This window comes from Suricata suricatta, chromosome 17 (assembly GCF_006229205.1).
Source record: "Suricata suricatta isolate VVHF042 chromosome 17, meerkat_22Aug2017_6uvM2_HiC, whole genome shotgun sequence".
NCBI classification, from domain to species: domain Eukaryota; kingdom Metazoa; phylum Chordata; class Mammalia; order Carnivora; family Herpestidae; genus Suricata; species Suricata suricatta.
This window is the reverse complement of record NC_043716.1, coordinates 45,488,362-45,494,785: the sequence shown is the minus strand read 5'-3', so window position 1 is coordinate 45,494,785 and position 6,424 is coordinate 45,488,362. Positions and strand designations below refer to the sequence as shown.

At 43.0% G+C, this 6,424-nt stretch overlaps 1 protein-coding gene across 9 annotated transcripts in view; it reads right to left on the bottom strand.

Moving 5' to 3' along the window:
- Positions 1–6,424, bottom strand: part of HELZ (helicase with zinc finger) — a 146,991-nt gene that overhangs the window by 91,979 nt on the left and 48,588 nt on the right. The gene's annotated exons all lie outside the window — the stretch shown is intronic.

The following is a 6,424-nucleotide window of genomic DNA, read 5'->3' as shown; positions in this document are numbered from 1 at the left end:
GCCCGCCACGACCCACACGCATGCGCCGCTCAGGCCCGCCACGACCCACACGCATGCGCCGCTCAGGCCCGCCACGACCCACACGCATGCGCCGCGCAGGCCCGCCACGCCGCTGCACCCCGGTAAGCGCTTTCCCTCAGCCTCGAGTAGACTACGATGAAGATCGCTCTGGAAAGATGAAAAGTGAATAGGTTAGGATCAATGCTTGCAAGACCATACAGGGAGAGCTTGAATTATTAACCAACTCTTAGCAATAATAAACCTCAGATCTGTCAAATCCGACAGAAATTGTAAACCTGTAACTGTTAGCCTGAGATGTGGCAGGCGGAGGCTAGAAACGTATCTTAAGAGAAATTCACAAGGAAAAGCCAAAGGTCATTTGAATATACCTTTTTTTTTTAAGATAAGGGAAGGGAAGAGCTGCCACGTGCACAAACAGAACTCAAGGTTGGAACACCGAGTCGGACACACGCTAGGCCTCCGCTTTCCCTGGCCCCGTGCCGGAGGACAGCAGGGCCCTGGGGCTCAGCCGCGTTCAGCCACATGGTCTCTATTCTAAAAGCATCCAAAGTGTTGGTTTGTTTTATGAAGAATATAATACAGCAGCCTGGGAAATTATCCTTAACAAAACCGAGAGAGTAGATAAAGAAGAAAGGAAGGAGAAACAAAACTCCAGGGCCCTACGTGTCTAGCAGAAGGGTGGACACAGAAGAACATGCAGTAAACACACGCTAAATACGGAACCTACTGAAAGCAGCGCTATCGATGGAGGAGTTAGAGAATGAGACGAAATGAGCCTCAATTCCAAAATCAGAGACGGCACGCTCTTCCTTACGAAGCATTTTGGTCGGCGCCTTTACAAGTCTGGACTGCCCAAATTAACAAAATTACAAATCTGAAAGTAATCCCAAACCACCGTTTCAGCTATTCATTCCTTTCCCTAAAACTGCCCCATAGAAACAACATGAACGTCTCTTGGTTTACCCATACTGTCCATCCCGATTTTCCACCTCTTAAAGAGGAAAATAAAAAGTTAAAACAGCAAAATAACAGCACAGGAATGCCTCACCTTTTACATGCTTCTAATCAAATACATTTCTTTTACTGACAAATACACTATTTTTAATCTATTTTTCTATTACTTTTCTGATCACATAATATCAAATATTTTATGTATGTGTGTACACACACACACACACACACACACACACACACACACCCTACCCTTAAATTTACCAACAACTCTGGAATTTGGAGATAATTTGGTCACATTAAATTTTAATGTTAATGTTAACATATATTGTTACACTCAAAGTAATGTATACTGTCAAGTTTTCAAATAAAAAAACGTAACAAATAATTCTCAACATGTAACTTCCAGATAATCAGACTAAAGCTCAGGTCATGATCTCATAGTTCATGAGTTCAAGTCCCTTATCAGGCTCGCTGCTGTCAGCACAGAGCCCGCTTCAGATCCTCTGTCCCTCCCTCCCTCTCTCTCTCTCTCTCTCTCTCTCTCTCTCTCTCTGCCCCTCCTTCACTCATGCTCTCTCTCTCTCAAAAATAAATATTAAAAAAATTTTGTGGCTCAGTCAGTTAAGCGTTTGACTTCAGCTCAGGTTATGATCTCATAATTTGTGGGTTTGAGCCCTGTGTCTGTCTTTGTGCTGACAGCTGGGAGCCTGGAGCCAGTTTTGGATTCTTTCTCCCTCTCTTTCTCTGGCCCCCACAACTCATTCATTCTCTCTTTCTCTCAAAAATGAGCAAACATTAAGGAAGAAAAAAAAAAGACAAGAGGCACATCTTTAATCCAAAACTTCTTAGTGCATACAGCATCTCTTGCTGAACCTGAATCTCACCAACAGGGGAAAAAAACTGAAAGAAGCAAAATTAAAGTTCTACCTCTTTCCTAACAAGGTGCAGAACCGCCATAGAACAACTAGAGGGAAAGCGCTCACTCACGGTCTGCAAATAGAAAAGAGGTCTGAATACTTGACATATCATGAAAATAGTTTTTTTAAGTATGGGAATTTCCCCCCAATTCAAACTGAATTGATTAAAGTAGAATTTTTAGTTTGATATTGAACAATAAATTCCAAAAGGAAATGTCTGCTGTGTAAGTTAAGTTCCAAGGAGTAAAGCACTAATACAACTAAGTTCCAGGATCCAATCAGTTTGACAGACACAGTCTTTAATTACTGAGGGGCACTGAGAATCTCTAAGGAAAATAAAGCATGCACCGTTTCCAAACGTATTTTCAGATGGGACTCTTTACCTAATATAAACCTAAACCTATTCATTTCAGTAGAGCACAGTTGAGCATGGTCCAAATATACGTAACTTTATGGAAAAGACAGGTATGCTCCCAGCATTAATTTAAGGACAGAAACTTGCTTAAACAATCAAATGGAAGAAGTGATAAAGATGTTTCCTATTCAAATTCTGGATTCATACCGTCACTACATTTCCTTGTGTGCAGAAACCAAATTATATTATGATACCAGTTATACTGTTATCAAAACTACATGGAAACATGATAAAGCCCAGAGGTACTTCAATCCCTCAGTTCCCAGCTGCATTCAGCCAATTTAAACCTGGAAGGTCTTCTCCTAATTCTAGAATAAGGAAGATCAAACAGTGAATTGGCTGAGGCTGGGGGTAAAATCACCCAGGCTGTCACGCTGTCACCAGGTTAACAAAGTTCTCCTCCTCTCAATGTCTCTGAACGTTATCCACACAAGTATGTCAGAAACAGATACGAGGAAGAAACTGACGTTTTACATTTTTATTATTTCAGAATGTTTTATATAAAACTGTGATTTCACATAAACAAATCTTTTGCCCTCAATTTTCTGCTGACAAACATCTGCTGTAATAATCAAAAACACTAACTAGCACTAAGATAGAAGCAGGAAACAAACATACTGTTTACATCCTGCTTTCATTTCTCCAAAATTCTGTTGAGATTCTGTACAAAGCCACAATGAAACAAGCACAGTCATGCAATAAAAATTTAAGAACTTGACAAAAATGTCAAGATATTGAATGACATCAATTTTAAGCACAGGGAAAATACCAAGGAAATAAAAATCAGCCTAATAGGACAGCTAAATTCACCAATGGACGGCCCCCCCCAAAAAAAAAATTCATCCAAATGTCCCCTGACTTGCCTAAACCTAGCTATTACGTTTTTCTGTTTATAATGTTTCAAAATCTCCTATCAGAAAATACATTTTATACTGTCCTCTTGTAATATTTATTTTTCTTATCCTTGAAAAATTCCACTATGTGAAATTATTTTAATGTTTCCAAATTAGTTCAAGAAAATGCCTAATTTTTATTGTTTTCTACAATGTAACAGCTTAGAGGTAAAACCTTAAAAACAAGCAATGATAACAAACTGCAAAGTGGTCACCAAAAACAAGATACAGAGAAATATTATAGCAAAGGGGGAAAGCATTATATTAGTTCCAAATGGGAGAATAGCCTTGACTGTGTTAATTCCTTCTACTGTACCTCAATGAATATAAAATTCATTATAGTTCCAAACTGGTATATTAGAAACTTAAGAAATGAAACTCTGGGGGCGCCTGAGTGGCTGACTCAGTCAGTGGATCATGTGACTCTTCATCTTGGGGTTGTGAGTTCAACCCCCCACACTGGGGGTAGGGAGGGAGGAAGGGAGGGAGGGAGGAAATTCTATTTCTTCCAGTCACCACACTTAAAATATCAGTCACCTTGGACAACTTCTCTTCCACCAACTTCTCTTGCCTTCTCTTGCCGAGATCCACAGGTGCTGTGGCTTTAAGGGGCTCAGGTCTTTATCTTGACTTCTTAGCCCCTCTCCCTGCATGAACCCCAGAGCTCAGCCCCTCTCCCTGCATGCACCCCAGAGCTCATGGTTCACACTTGTTAAAACAAATTCTCCTTCTCTCTTCCTACTTTCTTTATTCTATATTTAACTCAGAAATTGCTCTAATCGTGGGTCGTGTAAAAACAGTAGCTGCCATTTACTGAATGCTAACCGTGTGCAAGAAACCACACAAGGCTTACAGTTGTCCCCATGATAATCCTATAAAACACGTTTTACTAGCCCCATTTCACAGATGTTTCCACATGAAGTTCAGAAATGTCACACAAGTAATGAAAAAATCAAGACTCAAATCCAATTCTATTTGACCGTGAAGTCTGTTCTCGACTCTTTTTCTGCCACTAGAAAAGTGACACATACCTGAGGCACCAGGTGCCCACATGCCCTCCATCTCTCAAGGCCACGCGATGGTGCCCTACAAGCCCATCGCCACCTCCTTCCCGCATCAGTCTCCATTAGAATCGTGTTCTCTTCTCAATGCAGACATATCACTTTTTTTTTTTTACATTTATTTATTTTTGAGAGACAGAGAGAAACAGAACATGAATAGGGGAGGGGCAGAGAGAGGGGGAGACACAGAATCCGAAGCAGGCTCCAGGCTCTGAGCTGTCAGCACAGAGTCCGACGCGGGGCTCAAACCCACGAACCGTGAGATCATGACCTGAGCCGAGGTCGGTCGCTCAACCGACTGAGCCACCCAGACACCCCAACATGTAACATTTTATATTATTAATTAAATAGGCTTTCATTAACTAGCACAGATTTTTGACAACCCTTACAAACTTACTTTTTTTTGTTTCTAAGAACTTATTTCTATGGGAAATGAGTTGTGAGTTACAAACCACCCATCTGAAAGCAGACTTTCACAATCTAACCCACAGGTAAGACACCTGGGTGGCTCAGTCAGTTAAGCATCTGACTCTTGATTTAGGCTCAGATGGAGCCCCGCATCGGGCTCTGCACTGGGCATGGGACCTGCCTGGGATTCTCCCCTCTCCTTTTTCCCCTCTCCCTGTGCAGTGTCTGTCTGTCTGTCTCTCTCTCTCCCTCCCTCCGTCTCAAAAAAGAAAGGAAAGGAAAAGAAAAGAAAAGCAAAGCAAAGCAAAGAAAAGAAAAGAAAAGGAAAGGAAAGAAAAGAAAAGAAAAAGAAAGAAAGAAAGAAAGAAAGAAAGAAAGAAAGAAAGAAAGAAAGAAAGAAAGAAAAACTTATATATATATGTACACACACACGAAGCCCAGAACTTTCTATCAGAGTTACATTTGAGAGTGGGAAATACATGGTGGTCTCTCTTCATGATTTAGAAAAGGTGTTTCCTAATAGCTCTCAAATTCCAGTCTCTAAGAGCAACTTACTCCTGCAGAGGTAGGCCAGCCACAGCACGCAAGCTGTTTCCAGCCCGCAGCCTTTGAAGACGAAGCGCTACCAGAGCACGGCCGTGCCCCTTCACTTCCTACGGCCTACAGCCGCCCTAGCCGCGCGCAGAGCAGCGCAGTGGCGGCGGACACCGTCTGCCCTGGAGGGTTCACTCTCTGGCTCTTGGCAGGAAAAGACTGCCGAAGAACTGCTATGTCAGCAAATGTGAAGTACTCTGACCCTGCTCACTGTATCTGATTGGCTACAGGACTTAACATATTCTGTTCCAGAGAGTACTGAGAAGATGAAAAAACAGAACACAAGAGAATAAAAACAGGTGAAAACGGATCAAAGTAAGTGAGAACTAAGCTTTGGGTGAGGGGTGAGTAAGTGTGGGTGAGAGTGGCCCGCGTGAGAAGGCAGCGGCCTGACTGTTCCATCTGGGCCCACAGGCCGCCCTCGCCTCACCAGCAGGTAAAGCAGAGGCAGAGACCCAACAACTCCACCTGTCGCTGCATCCGAAGCATGAAATCCTAGCGTCTGCTCATAAACAGAACTTCCAGGTCTCATAAACGGGACGCTGTGGCACAGAGTGAAAAACACCCTCCGCAATACAGTCAGTTAGTCAGAAGTTTCACGTGAAGTGCTTGTTAATATTTAGTGCTCACCAGATAAAATAAAGCACCTACAAATCCAGCCCAGAGCCCAGAACATACAGGGAACGTGCCCTTTCCTGTCCTGCTGGATCACGGCGTAAAATTTAGCGACAGGCACTAACGTAACAACACGCAAGTTAACATCATCTTCGCAGGCGCTCACACGTTGAAACTGAGGGCCTCTTCCCAGGGACACAGAGCAGATCCTATTAAAGGCACCCTGGTCTCCTTCATGCTAATGGATATGCAAAAACAACCTATGAACGCTGGTTATTTCAGACTTTTCATTCAAGGATAATGTACCAATGTCAGCAAAGTCAACGGGACACTCGGACACAGAAATAGCCCTGGAGGTGTCCTCACGGCCACTGCTAAAATGACAGTCGACCCAAGTAATTCTGAAAGGTTTTGCTGTGCTAAAACCATCTTCCTGTAAAAACTGAGCCAGGAGGGGCGCCTGGGTGGCTCAGCTGGTTAAGCGTCCGGCTTCGGCTCAGGTCATCATCTCACGGTTCACGGGTTCGAGCCCTGCGTCGGGCTCTG